The following is a 23,861-nucleotide window of genomic DNA, read 5'->3' as shown; positions in this document are numbered from 1 at the left end:
TGCTTGCTAGATGATTATAAATCTTATCTCTTACAATCCTTTCCAAAACCTTTCCTACAACAGGAGTAAACTTTTCTGGTCTATAATTATCTGGGTCATCTCTACTGCTCTTCTTGAACAAGGGCACAACATTTGCAATCCTCCAGTCCTCTAGTACTAAACCTATAGACAATGACGACTCAAATATCAAAGCCAAAGGCTCAGCCATCTCCTCCCTAGCTTCCCAGAGAATCCTTGGATAAATCCCATACGGCCCAGGGGACTTGTCTACTTTCACTCCTCTAGAATTGATAACACCTGTTCATAACTAACCTCGATCTTTTTTAGGCTAATATCTCATACCTCATTCTTCTTCTCTACAATATTCTCCTTTACCTGAGTGAAAACCTATGAGAAATGTTCATTTAGCATCTCTCCAATCTCCACTGGGTCCACACTCAACTTCCCACTTCTGTCTTTGACTGGCCCTATTCCTACCCTAGTCATCCTTTTATTCCTCACATACCTAAAGAAAGCTTTAGGGTTCTTCTTTATTCGATTTACTGAAGACTGCTCATGTCCTCTCTTGCTCTTCTTAACACTCTCTTTAAATCCTTCCTAGCTGATCTGTAACTTGCCATGGCCTCATCTGAACCATCTTGCCTCATCAATTCTTCTGCTTAACAAGAGAAGCAATTTCTGTAGTAAACTACGGTTCCCTTACCTTATCACTTCCTCCCTGCCTGACAGGGACGTACTTTTTTTACCAATGTTTTGTTGTTTCATGATTTTATCCCATTATTGTTTTGAATTCTGTCTTTCGACTATGCTTTTCATAAATGATTATTAAGGCTTAACCAAGGCATTAATATTTAGCAACACATCTCTTAATGGTATTCTATCTGCAAAATTTATGAGGCTTTGGTATCATGCCATAAGCCTTTGAATGACACCAGTACTTCCTCATTATAGTTAGTAATAATGTTTTATCTTTCTAAACAATAATTTTCATTAGCAAACCAAATACTTTAGCAACTTGGAAAAATTGCACACAGGATAGATAAAATTGTCACTGAGGTCTGTGTCTATTTCAGATGTCTACAGAAGCTATACACTGTGATTGGCTTATTAAAAGTACATTCTGAAACATTTCTGTTGCAAGTGGGTATTGTGTAAGTGTATTAGAGTAAGTCCTTTGACAGGCATTATTATACATTTCAATTAAGCAGATTATTGTTTCGATCGTACCTTGAGGAGTGCTGATCAGATAACGCATAATCGTGTACATTTGGAACATATCATTGAGTTCTGTAAAAATTATTATCTACAACTTTAATAAGTTTAGTGCTGCACTCTCTCCTTGTGAATAAATTAGCATGAGTGTCAGGATATTTAAGTTAAATTAGTTAGCAGTTCCTGTCCTCCAGATGGAGAGGGTGCCAATTCAGTGGCCAGGGAATCTGATAAGACAGCAACAGCAGAAATTTAGAATTTTAAAGTTGAGGTTTTCATTTGCTGATATTTACCAGACTGGTCTTGTGAAAGGACAAAACCAGCTTTGAAAACGTATTGGAGCTTTTTGAGGAAGTAACAAGCAGTGTGAATAAAGGGAGGCATTTGGATTTCCAAAATAAATTTTCATATGTTGCCAGAGCGAAAGTTACAACACAGAATAAAAGCTCACGTATGGTGGGGTGGTGGGGGGGGGGGGGGCGTAACATGTCGATATGGAACGAGGATTCGTTAGTTAACAGGAAGCACAGAAAAGGGATGGAAGGTTAGCAAGATGTAACTCGTGGAGTGCAACAGAGATCAGTGCTGTGACCTTAACTATTTACAATATATATAAACAATCTGCGCGATCACAATTGATCAGAAGCCCAAAATAACATGAGCATTACTAACTTTTAGCACCTAAACATGTTTTGCAAGAGAAGTCTGCTACAGTCAAAAAATGACTGGAGATGTAAGTTTACTTGCTGTCTAGCAATGTCCTGTGTGGGGTTCAGGGAATATCACAATACAGAATGTGAGGGGAAATTTAAACAGAGAGAAAAATGTAACAAAAAGAAATAGCAAACCAAATACTTTAACAACTTAGAAAGATTGCACACAGGATGGATAAAACCGTCACTGGCTTTTGTGTACCAGTCTAGTTCAGATTTCTACAAAAGCTATATACTGTGATTGCCTTATTGAAAGTACAGTTCCTGTTTTATTATGAAACATTTCTGTTGCAAGTGGGTATTGTGTAAGCATATAGTCCCCCTCTCAGCAGTGAGCCACCTCTTGCAGATTCTCTTGCACTTAGTCCTTCCAGATTTATAGAAAAAGGGAAGGTAAAAGAATAGCCTGCAACATTAGTCTGTGTGTGTGTTTGTGGCCTGAAATCCTAATAATGTTCAAAGTTTGTGTGAAGATTTGTAGCTTGGGTGCTTGTTGTAGTGGTTCTGTTCGCCGAGCTGGAAGTTTTTGTTGCAAACGTTTCGTCCCCTGGCTAGGAGACATCATCAGATCACTGATGATGTCTCCTAGCCAGGGGACGAAACGTTTGCAACAAAAACTTCCAGCTCGGCGAACAGAACCAGTACATCCTAATAATGTCACAACTTTGAGAAGAGTCATTTAAGCATAAACTTTGTCACTCTTTTTGCTGCCCGTCAACCATTGTTGAAATAAATTGGGACAAAAGATTTTCAGTTGGCCTGCAAAGCCATTATTTTCAAAATTGATTGTTCAAGTACTAACATCAACACTACCAATGGCATCCACAGCAAAGATTGTAATATTCAATTTTCTGCCCTTTCTGAACATTTCAGAGACATATTCACATTTTTTTCATTATTATCTTTTTGACCTACCTCATTTCAAATCAGTACATATATTTGTTGTGTCACTGTTTCTTCTTATGTTTAGCATGTAATAAACTTGCTTTATTTGTTAATTCAATAAAGGAAAGCTAAAAAAGGTTCTTTGAAAAATGTTGAGTTCATTTAGGTCTGGGAGAAAAGTATCCACAAGGGAAATATCCTTTTAAAATTAAACTTGTTGTGTTGGGGTAATGAATGACCAAGAAAAGCCAGGTCATCCATTCTCAATTGGAATCTAACATTTTAAGATATCCCATCTGCAACGCAAATTTTAAAGCTAATACTCATCTTGCTTTTCTACACCTTCTTTGCAGCTGTAACTTGGTATTCCTCGCTCTGTTCCATCACCCTATGATCTTTGTATCTTTGTATACTATGATTCCTTGAAAGTAGAGTCACAAGTCAATAGGATAGTAAAAAAGGCATTTGGTAATCTTTCCTTTATTGGCCAGAGTATAGGAATTGGGAGGTCATGGTGTGGCTGTACAGGACATTGAGTAGGCCACTTTTGGAATATTGCGTGGAATTTTGGTCTCCTTCATGTCAGAAGAATGTTGTGAAAATTGAAAGGGTTCAGAAAAGATTTACAAGGATGCTGCCAGGGTTGAAGGATTTGAGCTAAAGAAGAGGCTGAATAGGCTGGCTGTTTTCTCTGGAGTATCGGAGGCTGAAGGGTGACCACATAGAGGTTTATAAAATCACGAGGGGCATGGATAGGATAAATAGACAAAGTCTTTTCCCTGGGGTGGGGGAGTCCAGAACTAGAGGGCATAGGTTTAGGGTGAAAGGGTAAAGATATAAAAGGGACCTAAGGGGCAAAGGGTGTCTGGAATGAGCTGCCAGAGGAAGTTGTGGAGGTTGGTACAATTACAACATTTAAAAGACATCTGAATGGGTAGATGAATAGGAAGGTTTTAGAGGGGTCTGGGCCATGTGCTGGCAAATGGGACTAAGATATCTGGTCGGCACAGACGGATTGGATGGAAGGATTTGTTTCTGTGCTGTACACCTCTATGACTCTATGATTCAATCTGCCTGTACTGCACGCAAAACAAACCTTTTCACTGACCTTAGGTGCATGTGACAATGATAAATCAAATCAAATCAACTCTAACAAATTGAGAAAGCTTGCAGGTGCACGAGCCATAAAAACGTTGGAAGGTAAAAACAAGGACAGCAAATGCTGGAAACCAGAGTCTAGATTAGAGTGGTGCTGGAAAAAGCACAGCAGGTCAGGCAGCATCCGAGGAGCAGGAAAATCGACATTTTGGGCAAAAGCCCTTCATCAGGATTAGATCTGATGAAGGGTTTTTGCCCGAAATGTCGATTTTCCTGCTCCTCGGATGCTGCCTGACCTGCTGTGCTTTTCCAGCACCACTCTAATCTTACACGCATGAAAATGTTGGAGTCTCATTTTGGATTTGAACCCACAAATGAAACAAAAGAATTAGAGTAGCTATGAATTCTGAGAAAAGAGAAGAAACAGAAAGGAGAAAGAGATAAGAGGAAAGGAGAGAGAAATGAAAGAAATAGAGAGAAGAAAGAGAAAGAGAGAAATTTGTAAGAGTATAAAAAGGAAGGAGAGAGAAATTCAGCAAGAGAAATAAATAATGAAAGAGGAAATCTAAATTAAGGCAGCTCAAGCTGAGGGAGAGGAATCACTCTTGTTTTTAATTCCAAAAATGCTGATTAAATTTGCTTTCTTTAAAATCGAAGCTGATTTGGATCTGGGAGAAGAGTATCTGAAAAGTAAGGAATCCTTTTAACAACTACCTTCGTGCAATTCATTGAGGGAGCAGTTGCATAATCGAGACATAGATGAGTGAACTGAATGAGTAAAACTTTGGCAAATGGGGGATATGTGGGAACATATGAAACTGCGATCTTTGAAGAATAAAATAGCGTAAAAAATCTGAATGGGGCGATGTTGCAGAGCTCTGAGATACACAGGGAAGAGTGTCACGTGAGCATAGAATGTTCAGAATATGTTGGGGTTAACAGAGATATTGGACCAGGTGGAGGGTTGGGGTGGGTGTGATGTTTGACAAGTGGGCAGGGATGTGCTATCTACCACGGCAGCTTTGTGTGCAGTGGCACAAGGGGTATAGATTTCAGCAGCAGGGTGCATGTTGGGTCCAGTGGCAGGGGAGGGGCTATTGGGTCCTGGAGGGGAGTGGGGTGTTTGGTCCAACCTGGACAGGCAGGTTTCAGGTGTAGTGACGGGTGCCAGGTTCTGAGAAGAGAGAGAGAGAGAGAGAGAGGGAGATATCAGGTATTAAATCGGGGCGTGCGGGGTTGGGGGAGGGGAGGTGCAGGAGTGCCAGATCCTGGATAGGAGGAACCATCCCGATTCAGCCACAGGATGGAGTGGGGGTGGCACGAGAGGGATGGGAGATTGTGTCATGGTAGCGGAGAAGGTTTGTATAGCCCAGAGCCTGGTGATTCAGGAGATGTTGTATCCCAGAAGGAGATGTTGCTTGTTGAGTCTCAGGGTGGGGGCACACAGAGGGAAACAGAGAGTGTGAGTGTCAGGTCTGGTGGCAAGGGAAGGGTGTGTGCAGAGTTCTGGGAGGAATGGGGCATGTCAGGTTCCACGCTGGGGAGGTACAGTGTTAAGTGCTTGATAGAGAGGGAGCTGTTGGGTCCTAGGGGTTGACAGGGGATTTTGGGTCAGGACCTGGGAAGACCAAAGGGTCTAGGCAGATAGTTGAAGATGTATGTAGTAGTATAGTGATTGCCAGGATGAGTACTTTTACAGATCCCTATAAGTTAGTCTATGTTTTCATTGCCTAATTTTTCCTGAGCTTAAAAATGTGTTGCTGGAAAGGCACAGCAGGTCAGGCAGCATCCAAAGAGCAGGATAATCGGCGTTTCGGGCCTAAGCCCTTCTTCAGGAATGAGGAGGGTGTGCCAAGCGGGCCAAGATAAAAGGTAGGGAGGAGGGACTTGGGGGAGGGGCGTTGGGAATGCGATAGGTGGAAGGAGGTTAAGGAGGGGGTGATAGGCCGGAGTGGGGGGGGGGGAGCGGAGAGGTCAGGAAGAAGATTGCAGGTCAAGAAGGCGTGCTGAGTCCGAGGGTTGGGACTGAGGTAAGGTGGGGGGAGGGGAAATGAGAAACCTGGAGAAATCTGCATTCATTCCTTGTGGTTGGAGGGTTCCGAGGCGGAAAATGAGGCGCTCTTCCTCCAGGCGGCGTGTTGCCATGGTCTGGCGATGGAGGAGTCCAATGACCTGCATGACCTTGGCGGAGTGGGAGGGGAAGTTAAAGTGTTCAGCAACAGGGCGGTTGCGTTGGTTGGTGCGGGTGTCCCAGCGGTGTTCTCTGAAATGTTCCGCAAGTAGGTGCCCTGTCTCCCCAATATAGAGGAGGCCACATCGGGTGCAGCAGATGAAGTAAATGATGTGTGTGGAGGTGCAGGTGAATTTGTGATGGATATGGAAGGATCCCTTTGGGCCTTGGAGGGAAGTGAGGGGGGAGGTGTGGGCGAAAGTTTTGCATTTCTTGTGGTTGCAGGGGAAGGTGCCGGGAGTGGAGGTTGTGTTGGTGGGGGATGTGGACCTGACGAGGGCGTTGCGGAGGGAGTGGTCTTTCTGGAACGCTGATAAGGGTGGGGAGGCAAATATATCCTTGGTGGTGAGGTCTGTTTGGAAGTAGCGGAAATGATGAAGGATGATACGATGTATCTGGAGATTGGTGGGGTGGTAGGTGAGGACCAGTGGGGTTCTGTCCTTGTGGTGATTGGAGGGGCGGGGTTCAATATCAGATATTCCAATACTGAACAACCCAGATGGCCTCCTTCTTCAAAGTTTGCAATTTCCCCTCAGACATGGTTGACGATGCTCTCCACCGCATCTCCTCCACTTCCCGCTCCTCTGCCCTTGAACCCCGCCCCTCCATTTGCCACCAGGACAGAACTCCACTGGTCCTCACCCACCACCCCACCAACCTCCAGATACATCGTATCATCCTTCGTCATTTCTGCCACCTCCAAACAGACCCCACCACCAAGAATATATTTCCCTCCCCACCCCTATCAGCGTTCTGGAAAGACCACTTCCTCCGCGACTCCCTCGTCAGGTCCACCCCCCCCACCAACGCAACCTCCACTCCTGGCACCTTCCCCTGCAACCGCAAGAAATGCAAAACTTGCGCCCACACCTCCCCCCTCACTTCCCTCCAAGGCCCCAAGGGATCCTTCCATATCCGCCACAAATTTACCTGCACCTCCACACACATCATTTACTCCATCCATTGCACCCGATGTGGCCTCCTCTACATTGGGGAGACAGGCCACCTACTTGCGGAACATTACAGAGAACACCGCTGGGACACCGGCACCAACCAACCCAACCACCCCGTCGCTGAACACTTTAACTCCCCCTCCCACTCCGCCAAGCACATTGGACTCCTCCATCACCAGACCATGGCAACACGACGCCTGGAGGAAGAGCGCCTCATTTTCCGCCTCCGAACCCTCCAACCACAAGGGATGAATGCAGACTTCTCCAGCTTTCTCATTTCCCCTCCCCCCACCTTATCTCAGTCCCAACCCTCGGACTCAGCACCGCCTTCTTGACCTGCAATCTTCTTCCCGACCTCTCCGCCCCCACCCCCTCTCCGGCCTATCACCCTCACCTTAACCTCCTTCCACTTATCGCATTCCCACTGCCCCTCCGCCAAGTCCCTCCTCTCTACCTTTTATCTTAGCCTGCTTGGCACACCCTCCTCATTCCTGAAGAAGGGCCTATGCCCGAAATGTCGATTCTCCTGCTCCTTGGATGCTGCCTGACCTGCTGCACTTTTCCAGCAACACATTTTTCAGCTCTGATCTCCAGCATCTGCAGTCCTCACTTTCTCCTAGTTAATTTTTCCTGAGTAACGATTTACTTAACTGAAGTAGAACTCTTCAAATTCTCCAACTTTAATGAATACTGTTGGAGAATTCCAAACCCAAGGAAAGTGGGATCTTCAATTTCACAGGCAAATGTTTCAGAATCTGGTCTGTTGTGAATTCCGCAGGGTCCTGATACACAAGTGCCCTCAATCCTGCAGAAATGACTTTTTGACCATTGGAGAATTCAGGCCAATATTCCTTAAAGTGGCTCAGTGTCATATCTGGGGATATTCTAGTGAACCCACGAAGGGGCATGTTATAACATTGAAGCTACCATGCAAACATTAGTTGTTATTTTGGCAACTGCTCACAGATAATGTGAGAAGGTAGGAAGAAAAAGGGTAGAAAATACTTCAGAGAAATTGCCAATGATGCACTGGTGGTCATCTTTCAAGGTTAAATCGACTCTGCACCCGTTTTTAGGGTTTGGAAGGTAGCTGTTGTAACCCCACTATATAGAAAAATGTATGTAGAGAGATGAGACAGTATTACAGATCATTTGGCTTGACATCATTTGTAACATACAAGATTTAATACTACAAAACTTTGAAAACAGCGACAGGATCAAAATGTGAGCATGGATTTATTAAAATCATGCTTGACAAATCTACTGGGATGTTTCAAGGATATAAAGAATAGTGTTGATAAGGAGAAAAAGTGGTTTATTTGTACTTTCAGTAGGAATCAATAATGTCCCACATGAGTGATTAGCTTATGAGGTTAGAGTTCACGGTGTTGGTTGTCATGTACTGACATTGACAGAGAATTAGTTAGTAGAAAGGAAACAAAGAGTAAGTTCTTTTTCCAATTAACAGGCAGAGATCAGTTGGGTATCATAGGGATCAGTGCTTGGACCTCAATTATTCACAATATGCTGTAATGATTTGAATAAGGGAACTAAATGCAATATTTCAATGTTTGTAGATAATGCACAGCTGTGGAGGGTAAAATTTAAAGGGGACGTAGAAATACTTTAATGCGATTTGGCCAAGCTGAGTGAGTGGGCAAAATACATTGCAAATGAAGTATATGGAGATAATTGTGAGGTTATCCACTTTGATAACAAAAAAAAGGCAGACAGATTATTACCTGAATGGAAGTAAGGGGGAGGTGCAATGAGACCTGAGTGCCTCGCACAACAGTTACTGGAAGGAAGCATGGAGGTTCAATGTAGTTCTTCAGACTAAAAGATCAAAGGGCACGAGGAGAATGCAGAAACAGGGTACCGAGTTGAATGATCAGTTAAAATTATTTTGAATGGTGAGGCAAGGCTGTAGTAGCTGAATGGCCCAGTCCTGCCCTGATCTCCATGATTCCATGAGAAGAATGACAATGGGAAAAAATTAGCTGTTGTTATCTGAAGACAGCTTTCATTTTGTATATCTCAATACTCAACTTGGGAGTAAACTTTCTCGTTCTTACACATTTCTTTCTAGTTTTTACACATCACTTTCAGCTTTTCATGTTTAAATTTAGAGCTGTTTTCTGTTCCTTTGTATTTCAATGTATGTTGAATTGTTACATTCCATTTTGTGTTGTGTTGCTTTTAGAAAAACAACACATTGTACATATTTGCATGGATGCATATTTACTTTAACACGTTAGTCTCAAAAGCTGCTTCCATACTAAAAGCTTCCTTGGTATAATTGGATTTAGCCTTATTTACTCTGCAGTGGAAATATTATTAAGGCTTGGATCCAAATGAGTCTTTGTTGCCAGCATGAAAACGAATCACAGATGTTGCTGCTCTGACATTTGTTCTTGTTTTGGAAAGAATGATTAGATATTGCATTAGCTTTGTTTACTGACCAAATAGACCTTGTTTGTTTAAGTTAATTAAGGCAAATGTTGTATGTGAGGTGTTTCTATCTACAGGTCTAAGTTAGCACTAAATGAGTAGTTTCCAAATGATGGGAAATTGGTTCCAATCATTGTATGCCCAAGAAGTGAAGGCAAAAAACATTTGATATATCAAGGATCGCTAAACATCAGCACCAGGCAAGACGAGATTGCGCCGGTAGACTGACCACATGACCCAATTTTTTTCTCCCTTTCCACCAAGTTGCACAAGCAACCTCAATTCCATTGGAAAAGCTGTATTGGTTTTACTACGAAATTAGAAGGAAATTGTTCATTTTAGCATTGAGCACCCACTTGTCTCTTCTCAAACTTCCATTTACTATCTGGTTTTATGCATTTGAATAACCATTTCATAACCAGGTCTTCATAATTTAGTTTATCTTCTGCCCTGTGATAAAGGGGAGCAGACTTCAAACTTAGATGTGAAGAAATGGCTTCTCTCAAAGGATTATGAGTCTGTGGAATCAGAGTGCAGTGGATGCCTGGAAATTGAGTAAATTTAAAGGAGAAGTTAGATTTTTAATTAGTCATGGGCTGAAGGGTTATGGCGAGTGGCCAAGAAAGTAAAGTTGAGGCTGAAATAAAATAAGCTATGATGGTATTAAATGGTTTGGCAGGCTTGATGGGCTGAATTGTCAACTCCGGCTCCTAGTTATTGTGTTCTCATGTTCCTGCTCTTTTTCTGTCATCCTTGGCTTGACTCACCAGGAAACCTACATAAACCCTTATGCTTTTCCAAAGGACTCATTTCGATACTTACTATTTCATCACCATAATCAGCAACATCAGTTGCCCTGTCCCACACTCTCATGGAACTTCCTGCCCGACACACCAGCTGAGTACCAATTTTGCAAATGCCTTCCTTTTCCAACTCACATTCCACAGCTGACCCTTTAGTTTTTGGCATTGGATGGAATCCTGCCATCTCTATGTGCATTTCCAAGAACAAAGTCCATTCACTTGTGGAGAAGGTTCTTGTCATCCATGAATTTATTATGGAATGAGTACTGACATGGCCTTGATGGGAACCTAGTTGAGGAAAAATGACCTTTCTCCCTAAATAAGGTATTCCCACTTGGCTTTAACTTCCACCACCCAGACTGTAGTGGACACGCAGAGAACTAGTGTACAAGGGAGTGCATCTGATGAATGAGTCATTGGGACCCATTCTGGTGGAATACATACAAGCTGGATGGGCTACATTTTAAAAGAACTGGGACTGATATTCTCACAAGGAGATTCACTAATGCAATTGGATGGGTCTAACTTAGGTTGCCAAAGGATTGGGAACTTAAGGGTTGGCTCAAGTTGGAAGGGAGTCACGGAATATAGAAAATTGGTGAGGGTGAGTAAAAAGTCGGAGAAAGAAAGTCGAGCAATGTGTATGCATCAAGTTCGGCATGATGTCTAATGGGCAAAGTTAAGGGCATTCTACCTTAATTCACGAGGCATTGCAATAAGCTCAATAATCTAAACAGACAAATCAAAGGTAATGGTTGCAATTTAATTGTTTTTACAAAAACATGGAAGCCTGATGTTCAAGACTGGGAAATGAACATTTAGGAAGTTTGGACAAGGTAGTAAAGGAGATGGAATTGCGTTGATAATATGCGATGGGATCAGGACATTGATTAGCGAGGATTCACATCAGGAGCAGGACACGTGGATTCTGTTTGAGTGAAACAAAGAAATAGCAAAAGGGTTGCAGATATTTTGTCAATCTCACTAGAGGTCAGCATTACGAAATGAGTAAGGCTGATTAATAATTTTGTTGAAAAAGAACATTTTGAAATGAATGGCCATAATACGTCAGACTTTTACATTATATTTGAAAGTGAGGTCGTAAATTTGGAAACAAGGTTGTTAAATATGTGTTCTGGCTCTCATTAACAAGGGGATCAAGTTTAAGAGCTGCGAGGTTTTGCTACAGCTCTACAAGTCCCTGGTGAGGCCACACTTGGAATATTGTGTCGAGTTCTGGTTGCCCTACCATAGAAAAGATACAGAGACTTTGGAGATGGTGCAAAGAAGGTTTACCAGGATGCTTTGTGGACTGAAGGGCTTACCTTATGAAGAAAGGTTGAATAAGCTCGGACTTTTGTCTCTGGAGCGAAGGAGGAAGAGAGGAGATTTGATCAAGGTATACAACATAATGAGTAGAATAGATTGAGTCAATAGCCGGAGACTTTTCCCCAGGGCAGGATTGACTGGTACGAGGAGTCATAGTTTGAAGATATTAGGAGGAATGTATGAAGGAGATGTCAGAGGTAGGTTCTTTATGCAGAAAGTTGTGAATGCATGGAATGCATTACCAGCGGTGGTGGTGGAAGCAGAGTCATTAGGGACATTTAAGCGAGTGCTGGACATGCACTTGGATAGCAATGAGTTGAGGGGTGCATAGGTTAAGTTATTATATTTTATTTACATTAGGATTAAACCTCAGCACAACATCATGGGCCAAAGGGTCTGTTCTGTGCTGTACTTTTCTATGTTCTATATTCTTTGTTCTAATAAATAATAATCCTTCTTGAAACACAGTTTAGTGTTACCTGGAGTTACTTGGGTGCGACACCTGGAAACTATTTAAAAGATGAAGCAAGTTTTTTCCAGTGTTGGGATGAGTCTTGCTTCTCACATTATTCTGCCATTTTCATGCCATAGCTCACATCGTTCCGGTCCCTGTAAGATTCAATCTGATAAGATCACCTCTCATTCTTGTAAGCCCTACTGGCCCAATCCGTGTAATGTTTCTTCTTAAAATAATTCTCATCGCAGGAATCAATCAAATGATTTTTCACTGAATTGCTTCTAAAGCAGATACATCCTTTCTTAAATAATAAGACGAAAACCAGATTTGATTTCAACAATACTCTTCACAACTGAAGCAAAACATTCTCCTTTTTATATTCCATTCCTCTTTTGATAAATAACAATATCCCATTTGCATTCCTAATCACTTGCAGTGTCTACATACCAACTTTTGTGAATACCGAAAGCCCCCTGTAACGCAGAGCTTTGCAATTTTTCTCCAGTGAAATAATATACATCTTTCTGCCCTCCTAAAGTGGGCAATTTCATATCTTCCATATTATAATCCATTTTTTTTCCCCAGTTGCTTCAGTCTGTTTTGAGCCTCCTTATTTTTTCCACACAATCTACTTTCCTACCAATATGTGTGTCAACTGCAAATTGTTTCATCTTTCCAACACCAAACTGTCCTGCTATAACCCCCTTAATAAAAGATTTCAGAATTTTCCCTATGACAGACATTAAGCTAACTATACGTCTAAAGTGTCACCACGTCTTTCAACATCGGGGGATGAAGTCCATTAAGACATGAATGCTCATCAACTTTTTCTTAGGACTTTTTCTTAGCATTACAGCTGTACTGGGGGAGGATATTCCCGGAAATATATATAGGGAAGTTATTTGGGTGGAACTGAAAAATAAGAAAGGGATGATCAGTATCAGTTCAGACTTGAAATGTGAACTGTTTCTCTTTCCACAGAAAGGATTCTGGGTAAGCTAAGATGGAGGATGGGAAAAGTTTCTGGCTGTAACATCTGCTCATTTTTTGAGGTGTTTTAGATATTGGAGATGATTTCTTCGAATTCCAGGAGCGGCAATCACTGTGTTATATGCTGTTGCATTGTTTTGGAACTTTGGAGGAAAAAAAGTCGAAACAATAGCATTTTTAAAAGGGAGAAGAAATGACAAAGGAAGCACATGGTGAGGTTAGTGCAGGAGAGAGAGAAAGAATCCCACATTGCTAGCTGACAGAGTTAGCAGTTACTGCATTTGCTGTTGAATTCATGTGTCACTGGACATCGGAGAGCATCTGGGAAAATTTAAAAAAACAGTGGCATTCACAACTGACCTTGGAGGAACCTGTTGGGAGAGGTCACAGCACAGAAACAGATAAGTGGATGTTTTAAGCGTGGCCGTAAAGTAAGTCTGCAGTACTGATAAGAGTGGGTTCTTTCTCGACTATATATTTTATTGAGCTATGTTTCTTGATTAAAGTTAAAATATAAGCCATAAGTATTAATTTAACCTGGAGCAGTGTTTTGTAGAGGATTAACACAGTACTATTTTCTGGGTCTGTAGATTGAAAGAAGCAAAAATGGCCCTTAGTAGAGTGATATGCTCTTCTTGTCAGATGTGGGCATTTAGGGAGAGTTTATGGGTTACTGAGGATTATATCTGCAATAAATGCCATTGGTTGTGAATCCTATCAGATCAAATGGATCATTTGGAGAGCAGTTAATGGCAATGAGGAATTTACAAGTGCAAGGGGATGTGATGGATGGCAGTTCTAGGAAGGGGGGATGTTTAAAATCTGATTGAAGATTTGTAGCTCGGGTATCCGTTGTTGTGGTTCTGCTCGCCGAGCTGGAAGTTTTTGCTGCAAACGTTTCGTTCCCTGGCTAGGGAACATCATCAGTGCGGTGGGAGCCTCGTGTGAAGCGCTGCTTTGATGTTTCTTCCGGTATTTATATTGGTTTGTTCTTGCCGCTTCCGGGTGTCAGTTTCAGCTGCAGTGATTTGTATCTGGGGTCCAGGTCGATGTGTCTGTTGATGGATGTTCTTGCCGTTTCCGGGTGTCAGTTTCAGCTGTAGTGGTTTGTATATGGTGTCCAGGTCAATGTGTCTATTGATGGAGTTTGGGGATGAATGCCATGCTTCTAGGAATTCTCTGGCTGTTCTCTGTCTGGCTTGTCCTATGATAGTGGTGTTTTCCCAGTCAAATTCATGTTGCTGGTTGTCTGAGTGTATGGCTACTAGAGATAGCTGGTCGTGTCGTTTTGTGGCTAGCTGATGTTCGTGGATGCGGATTGTTAGCTGTCTTCCTATTTGTCCTATATAGTGTTTTGTGCAGTCCTTGCATGGTATTTTGTAAACTACGTTAGTTTGGCTCATGAGCCAAACTAACGTAGTTTACAAAATACCATGCAAGGACTGCACAAAACACTATATAGGACAAACAGGAAGACAGCTAACAATCCGCATCCACGAACATCAGCTAGCCACAAAACGACACGACCAGCTATCTCTAGTAGCCATACACTCAGACAACCAGCAACATGAAATTGACTGGGAAAACACCACTATCATAGGACAAGCCAGACAGAGAACAGCCAGAGAATTCCTAGAAGCATGGCATTCATCCCCAAACTTCATCAATAGACACATCGACCTGGACCCCAGATACAAATCACTGCAGCTGAAACTGACACCCGGAAGCGGCAAGAACAAACCAATATAAATACCGGAAGAAACATCAAAGCAGCGCTTCACACGAGGCTCCCACCGCACTGATGATGTTCCCTAGCCAGGGAACGAAACGTTTGCAGCAAAAACTTCCAGCTTGGCGAGCAGAATCACAACAAGGGGGGATGTCTCAGATACAGTCACATAGATGGGATAACTCAGGAAAGGTAAGAGAGGTAGGCCGGTAGTGCAGGAGTCTTCTGTGGCTATCCCCATTTCAAACAAGTATACTGTTTTGGAAAATGTAGGGGGTGATGGATTGTCAGGGGAATGTAGCACAAACAGGCAAGTTTCTGGTATTGAAACTGGCTCTGATGTAATGAGAGGTATGTCAGGTTCCAAGCTATCGTTTGTCTTAGTCTGAGGCACAGACAGACGTCTCTGTGGCCAGCAGCGAAAAATCAGAATGATGTCTCATGGGTGTCTCAGAGAGGGTGCAGAATGTTCTCAAAGGGGAGAGCCACCAGCAGGAGGTCATTGTACACATTGGAACCAATAACATAGGAAGAGAAAAAGTTGAGATTCTGAAGGGAGGTTGCAGAGAGTTAAGCAGGAATTTAAAAAGGAGGTCCTTGAGAGTAGTAATATTTGGATAACACCCGGTGCTATGAGCTAGTGAGGACAGGAATAGGAGAATAGAGCAGATAAATGCATGGCTGAGGAGCTGATGTATGGGAGAAGGATTCACATTTTTGGATCATTGGAAGTTGTTTTTGGGTAGAAGTGACCTGTAGAAGGATGGATTGTACTTAAATTGGAAGGGGACGAATATACTGGCAGGGAGATTTGCTGGAGCTGCTTGGGAGGATTTAAACTAGTAAAGTGGGGAGGTGGGACCCAGGGAGATAGTGAGGAAAGATTTCAATCTGAGACTGGTACAGTTGAGAACAAAGGCGAGTCAAACAGTCAGGGCAGGCAGGGACAAAGCAGAGAACAAGTCAGGACTGATAAATTTAACTGAATTTATTTCAATGCAAGAGGCCTAATAGGGAGGGCAGATGAACTCAGGGCATGATTAGGAACATGGGACTGGGGTATCATAGCAATTACAAAGACATTGCTCAGGGATGGACAGGACTGGCTGCTTAATGTTCCAGGATACAAATGCTACAGGAAGGACAGAAAGGGAAGCAAGAGAGGAGGGGAAGTGCCGTTTTTTTGAATAAGGGATAGCATTACAGCTGTACTGGCGGAGGATATTCCTGGAAATATATATAGGGAAGCTATTTGGGTGGAACTGAAAAATAAGAAAGGGATGATCACTTTATTGGGATTGTATTATAGACCCCCTAATAGTCAGAGGGAAATTGAGAAACAGATTTTCAAGGAGATCTCAGTCATCTGAAAGAATAATGGGGTAGTTGTGGCAGGGGATTTTTAACTTAACAAACATAGAATGGTGTTAAGGGTTTAGGAGAGAGAAATTTGTTAAGTGTATACAAGAAAATTTTCTGATTGAGTATGTGGATGTACCTATGAGAGAAGGTGCAAAACTTGACCTACTCTTGGGAAATAAGGCAGGGCAGGTGACTGAGGTGTCAGTGGGGGAGCACCTTGGGGCCAGCGAACATAGTCTATTAGTTTTAAAATAGTGATGGAAAAGGATAGACCAGATCTAAAAGTTGAAGTTCTAAATTGGAGAAAGGTCAATTTTGATGGTATTAGGCAAGAACTTTCAAAGGCTGACTGGGTGCAGATGTTCGTAGGTAAAGTGACAGCTAGAAAATGGGAAACCTTCAGTAATGAGATAATGAGAGTCCAGAGAAAGTATATTCCTATTAGGGTGAAAGGAAAGGCTGGTAGGTATAGGAATGCTGGGTGACTAAAGAAATTGAGGTTTTGGTGAAGAAAAAGAAGAAAGCATATGTCAGGTATAGACAGGATAGATCGAGTGAATCCTTAAAAGAGTATTAAGAAAGTAGGAGTATACTTAAGAGGAAAATGAGGAGGTCAAAGAGGGCACATGAGATCGCCTTGGCAAATAGAATTAAGGAGAATCCAAAGGGTTTTTACAAATACATTAGGACAAAAGGGTAACTAGGGTGGAGCCGCAGAAAATGGGAGAGATACTAAACGAGTATTTTGCATCAGTGTTTACTGTGGAACAGGACATGGAAGATATAGAATGTAGGGAAATAGATGGTGACATCTTGAAAAATGTCTATATTACAGAGGAGGAAGTGCTGGATGTCTTGAAATGCATACAAGTGGATAAATCACCAGGATCTGATCAGGTGTATCCTAGAACTCTGTGGGGAGCTAGGGAAGTGATTGCTGGGTCTCTTACTGAGATATTTGTATCATTTATAGTCACAGGTGAGGTGCTGGAAAACTGGAGGTTGATTAACATAGTGCCACTGTTTAAGAAGAGTAGTAAGGACAAGCCAGGGAACTATACCAGTGAGCCCGATGTTGGTGGTGGGCAAGTTGTTGGAGGGAATCCTGAGAGACAGGATGCAAATGTATTTGGAATGGCAAAGACTGATTAGGGATAGTCAACATGGCTTTGTACATGGGAAATCATGTCTCACAAACTTGATTGAGTTTTTTGAAGAAGCAACAATGATTGATGGGGGCAGAATGGTGTACATATCTGTATGGATTTCAGTAAGGTGTTCGACAACGTTCCTCATGGAAGACTGGTTAACAAGGTTAGATCTCATGGAATACAGGGAGAACTAGCCATTTGGATCCAGAATAGCTCAAAGGTAGAAGACAGAGCGTGATGGTAGAGGGTTGTATTTCAGACTGGAGGCCTGTGACCAGTGGAGTGCCACAAGGATCAGTGTTGGGCCCTCTACTTTTTGTCATTTACATAAATGATTTGGATGCAAGCATAAGAGGTACAGTTAGTAAGTTTGCAGATGACACCAAATTTGGAGGTGTAGTGGACAGAGAAGAAGGTTACATCAGAGGTCAACGGGATCTTGATGAAATGGGCCAATGAGCTGAGAAGTGGCAGATGGAGTTTAATTTAGATAAATGCGAGGTGCTGCATTTTGGGAAAGCAAATCTTAGCAGGACTTATACACTTAATGGTAAGGTCCTCGGGAGTGTTGCGGAACAAAGAGACCTTGGAGTGTAGGTTCATAGCTCCTTGAAAGTGGAGTCGTGGGTAGATAGGATAGTGAAGAAGGCATTTGGTATGCTTATTGGTCAGAGTATTGATTACAGGAGTTGGAAGGTCATGTTGTGGCTGTACAGGACATTGGTTAGACCACTGTTGGAATATTGCATGCAACTCTGGTCTCCTTCCTATCAGAAAGATGTTGTAAAACTTGAAAGGGTTCGAGGATTTGAGCTAGAGGGAGATGTGGAATAGGCTGGGGCTGTTTTCCCTGGAACTTCAGAGACTGAGGAGGTCTACAAAATCATGATGGGCATGGATAGGGTAAAGTCGTTTCCTTAGGATGGGGGAGTCCGGAACTAGAGGGCATAGGTTTAGGGTGAGAGGGGAAAGATACAAAAGGCATCTCAGGGGTAACTTTTTCGCACAGAGGCTGGTACGTGTATGGAATAAGCTGCCAGTGGAAGTGGTGGAGGCTGGTACAATTACAACAGTTAAAATGTATCTGTATGGATGTATGAATAGGAAGGGTTTGGAGGGATGTGGGCTGGGTGCTGGCAGGTGGGACTAGATTGGGTTGGGATACCTGGTCGGCATGGACGGGTTGGACCGAAGGGTGTCCATGCCGACCAGATATCCATGCTGTCCATCTCTATGACTTTATGAGATGCTGCCAGATCTACTGAGTTTCTCCAGGATTCTTTGCATAAGAGTTTGAGTCAGTGTACTCAAAATTATGTGAGGCTTTGATGTAGCATGTAGGGGGAGACCGATTTGTCTGACAAGACAGGCTGTGACCGGGCAAACATTTCCCAGGTCTATAACAAAAAGGCATAGTATGACTAATTCAGTTGATCTTGCAGAGACAAGCATTGACACAAATGGTTGCATGCTCTCCTCCTGTGCTGTAATTATTCTATGATTCTATAGTTTCTCAATTGGTCTCCTGCCTTGTCCTTATATTGCACCTTTCTCTAGTTTTAATCTCCCCTCATGTCCTCAATGAACTTACTTTGTACTTCAAATTTACTTTCTGCTTTCTTCATCATATTCTCATTAAATTGCTGAGGACACAACTTCTCTTCCCAGGTTCCATTTGAATCAATATTGTTAATATTTATTTCTCTTTCAATGTCTGTTTCTCATTTAAATCTGTTCTCCTCAAAAATCAACCCTGCTCCCCATCACTCTTGCAAACTCACATACCATCATATCTCTTCGGTTTAAATTTGAATTTGAATTTGAATTGAATTTTTTTTAAAAAAAGCGCGGAGCGGACCCGGACGTTGGTGTAGCGCAAGCTTACCTGGGTAAGTTGGTTTTTTTTTCCCCTATAAAGGCGCGCAGCTTCAAGGCCTAGGCCTCACTCTCTCAGCAGAGCAGGTAAGGGCTGTTTGGCAGTGGCTGCTTGAAGGCTCGGTGACGTTTGTTTAACAGTTTAAATTTGAATTTTTTTTTTAAAAAAGTGCGGAGCGGACCTGGAAGCTGGTGTAGCGCAAGCTTACCTGGGTAAGTTGTTTTCCTATAAAGGTGTGCAGGAGAGGAACCCAAGGCACTACAGAGGTAGAGCCTCCCACCCACCCTCCTCCTCTCACCTAGTAATAAGACCCGTTGTGGTAAGAAGGTAAGTGCTACATTTTGCTTATTCTCGTGTTTAGACCTAGTTTTTTTTTAAAAGGTTACTTTTAGAGGGATGGCAGTGAAGGCAGTGCAATGTTCCTCTTGCAACATGTATGAGGTGAGGGATGCCATGGTCATCCCTGCTGATTACACTTGCAGGAAGTGCACCCATCTCCAGCTCCTCCAAGACCATGTTAGGGAACTGGAGCTGGAGTTGGATGAACTTAGGATCATTCGGGAGGCAGAGGGGGGTCATAGATCGGAGCTTTAGGGAAGTAGTAACTCCAAAGATTGCAGACAGATGGGTCACAGTGAGGGGGACTGGGAGGAAGCACCCAGTGCAGAGACCCCCTGCGGCTGTTCCCCTCAAGAACAAGTATACCGTTTTGGATACTTGTGGGGGGGGGGACTTACCAGGGGTAAGCAATGGGGTTCAGGCCTCTGGCACAGAGCCTATCCCCGTTGCTCAGAAGGGAAGGGTGGAGAAAAGCAGAGCAATAGTTATTGGAGACTCGATAGTTCGGGCACAGATAGGCGGTTTTGTGGGGGCGAGAGAGACTCACGTTTGGTATGTTGCCTCCCAGGTGCAAGGGTACGTGATGTCTCTGATCGTGTTTTCCGGGTCCTTAAGGGGGAGGGGGAGCAGCCCGAAGTCGTGGTCCACATTGGCACCAACGACATAGGTAGGAAGAGGGATGAGGATGTTAGGCAGGCTTTCAGGGAGCTAGGTTGGAAGCTCAGAGTTAGAACAAAAAGAGTTGTTGTCTCTGGTTTGTTACCCATGCCACGTGATAGAGAGTCGAGGAATAGGGAGAGAGAGCAGTTAAATGCGTGGCTACAGGGATGGTACAGGAGGGAGGGATTCCAGTTTCTGGATAACGGGGGTTCTTTCTGGGCAAGGTGAGACCTCTGTAAACAGGATGGTCTACACCTGAACCTGAGAGGCACCAGTATCCTTGGGGGGAGGTTTGCTAGTGCTCTTTCGGGGGGTTTAAACTAATTCTGCAGGGGCATGGGAACCTAGACTGTAGCTTTAGGGTACAGGACCTGGAGTGTAGGGAGGTTAGGAACATGGCATCAATCTCGAAGGAGGGTGCCTGTAAACAGGAAGGTGGCTTGAAGTGTGTATACTTCAATGCGAGAAGTATACAAAATAAGGTAGGTGAACTTGCAGCGTGGGTTGGTACTTGGGAGTTCGATGTTGTGGCTATTACGGAGACATGGGTAGAACAGGGACAAGATTGGTTGTTGCAGGTTCCAGGGTTTAAATGTTTTAGTAGGGTCAGAGATGGGGTAAAAGAGGGGGAGGCGTGGCGTTGCTTGTCAAAGATAGTATTACAGCAATGGAAAGGACGATGGATGAAGACTCGCCATCTGAGGTGGTTTGGGCTGAGCTTAGAAATAGGAAAGGTGAGGTCACCCTGTTAGGAGTTTTCTACAGGCCTCCTAATAGTCCTAGAGACGTAGAAGAAAGGATTGCGAGGATGATTCAGGAGAAGAGTGAAAGTAATAGGGTAGTTGTTATGGGGGACTTTAACTTTCCAGATATTGACTGGGAAAGCTATAACTTGAGTACGTTAGATGGGTCGGTGTTTGTTCAATGTGTGCAGGAGGGTTTCCTGACACAATATGTAGACAGGCCAACAAGAGGTGAGGCCATGCTGGATTTGGTTTTGGGTAATGAACCAGGCCAGGTGTTAGAATTGGAAGTAGGTGAGCACTTTGGGGACAGTGACCACAATTCGGTGACTTTTACTCTAGTGATGGAGAGGGATAAGTGTGCACTACAGGGCAAGAGTTATAGCTGGGGGCAGGGAAATTATGATGCGGTGAGGCATGACTTAGGATGCGTGGCTTGGAAAAGTAGGCTTCAAGGGAAGGGTGCAATCGATATGTGGAGCTTGTTAAAGGATCAACTACTGAGTGTCCTTGATAAGTATGTACCTGTCAGGCAGGGAGGAAAGGGTCGTGTGAGGGAGCCGTGGTTTAATAAGGAATTGGAATCCCTTGTTAAAGGGAAGAGGTCAGCCTATGTAAAGATGAGGCGTGAAGGTTCAATTGGGGTGATTGTGAGTTATAAGGTAGCCAGGAAGGATCTAAAGAGAGAGCTAAGAGCAGCAAGGAGGAGACATGAAAAGTCCTTGGTTGGTAGGATTAGGGAAAACCCAAAGGCTTTCTATAGATATGTCAGGAATAAAAGGATGATTAGGGTAGGAATAGGTCCAGTCAAGGATAGTAGTGGGAAGTTGCGTGTGGAGGCTGAAGAAATTGGGGAGACACTGAATGAATACTTTTCGTCAGTATTCATTCAGGAACAGGACATTGTTGCCGATGTGAATATTGAGTCACAATTAATTAGAATGGATGGCTTTGAGATATGTAGGGAAGAGGTGTTGGAAATTCTGGAAAGGGTGAATGTAGATAAGTCCCCTGGGCCTGATGGCATTTATCCTAGGATTCTCTGGAAAGCAAAGGAGAAGATTGCAGAGCCATTGGCCTTGATTTCTATGTCCTCGTGTCTACAGGAATAGTGCCAGAAGACTGGAGGATAGCAAATGTGGTTCCCTTGTTCAAGAAGGGGGGTAGGGATAGCCCTAGTAACTATAGGCCAGTGAGTCTTACCTCTGTTGTGGACAAAGTCTTAGAGAGAATTGTAAGAGATAGGATTTATGAACATCTGGATAGGAATAATGTGATCAAGCATAGTCAGCATGGTTTTGTGAAGGGCAGGTCATGCCTCACAAACCTTATTGAATTCTTTGAGAAGGTGACTCAGGAGGTGGACGAGGGTAAAGCGGTAGATGTGGTGTATATGGATTTTAGTAAGGCGTTTGATAAGGTTCCCCATGGTAGGCTACTGCAAAAAATACGGAGGTATGGCATTGAGGGGGAGTTGGAGGTTTGGATTAGGAATTGGCTGGCTGGAAGAAGAAAGAGGATAGTAGTTGGAGTGTGGTTACCAGCGGTGTTCTGCAAGGATCTGTTTTGGGACCATTGCTGTTTGTCATTTTTATAAATGACCTGGAGGAGGGGCTAGAAGGTTGGGTGAGCAAGTTTGCAGATGATACGAAAGTCGGTGGAGTTGTTGACAGTGAGGAAGGATGTGGCAGGTTACAGCAGGATATAGATAAGCTGCAGAGCTGGGCAGAAAGGTGGCAAATGGAGTTCAATGTAGCTAAGTGTGAAGTGATTCACTTTGGTAAGAGTAACAAGAAGATGGAGTACTGGGCTAATGGTCGGATACTTGGTAGTGTGGATGAGCAGAGGGATCTTGGTGCCCATGTACACAGATCTCTGAAAGTTGCCACCCAGGTAAATAGTGCTGTAAAGAAGGCATATGGGGTACTGGCTTTTATTGGTAGAGGAATTGAGTTCCGGAGTCCTGAGGTCATGTTGCAGTTGTATAAGACTCTGGTGCGACCGCATCTGGAGGGTTGTGAGCAGTTTTGGTCGCCATACTATAGGAAGGATGTGGAGGCACTGGAACGGGTGCAGAGGAGGTTTACCAGGATGTTGCCTGGTATGGTAGGAAGATCGTATGAGGAAAGGCTGAGACACTTGGGGCTGTTTTCATTGGAGAAAAGAAGGTTTAGGGGTGACTTGATAGAGGCGTACAAGATGATTAGGGGTTTAGATAGGGTTGACCATGAGAACCTTTTTCCACGTATGGAGTCAGATATTACGAGGGGGCATAGCTTTAAACTAAGGGGTGGTAGTTATAGGACTGATGTTAGGGGTAGATTCTTTACTCAGCCAGTCGTGAGTTCATGGAATGCCCTGCTAGTAACAGTGGTGGACTCTTCCTCTTTATGGGCATTTAAATGGGCATTGGATAGGCATATGGAAGAAAGTGGGCTAGTGTAGGTTAGGTGGGCTTGGATCGGCGCAACATCGAGGGCTGAAGGGCCTATACTGCGCTATAATTTTCTATGTTCTATGTTCTATGTTCTTCCTTTATTCTCTGAAGTCATTGAATGTGTTGTCACCCAAAATATGTTTGAATCAATCCAATCAGGTTTTCACCCCTGCTGCAATATTATGAAAGGTCTTGTCAGAGATGTAAATGACAGCTCTGTGACCGTGGCAAAGGTGACTGTTCTCTCCTTATCCTTCTCAACCTGTCCAAAGTCTTTGGCATCTTGGCCTCACAATCCTCCTCTCGAGCTTCTCCATTGTTGTCCAGCTGATGGAAATGCTCTCACCTTCTTCCACTCTCAGTTATCAAACTGGAACTGATCTGTCACTAATCTTTCTTCTGGCATGACAGCCTTTTAGCTCCAGTTTACCCCAAGGATCAAA

Source organism: Hemiscyllium ocellatum, chromosome 5 (assembly GCF_020745735.1).
Source record: "Hemiscyllium ocellatum isolate sHemOce1 chromosome 5, sHemOce1.pat.X.cur, whole genome shotgun sequence".
Lineage (NCBI taxonomy): Eukaryota > Metazoa > Chordata > Chondrichthyes > Orectolobiformes > Hemiscylliidae > Hemiscyllium > Hemiscyllium ocellatum.
Note: the sequence above shows the minus strand (reverse complement) of the source record.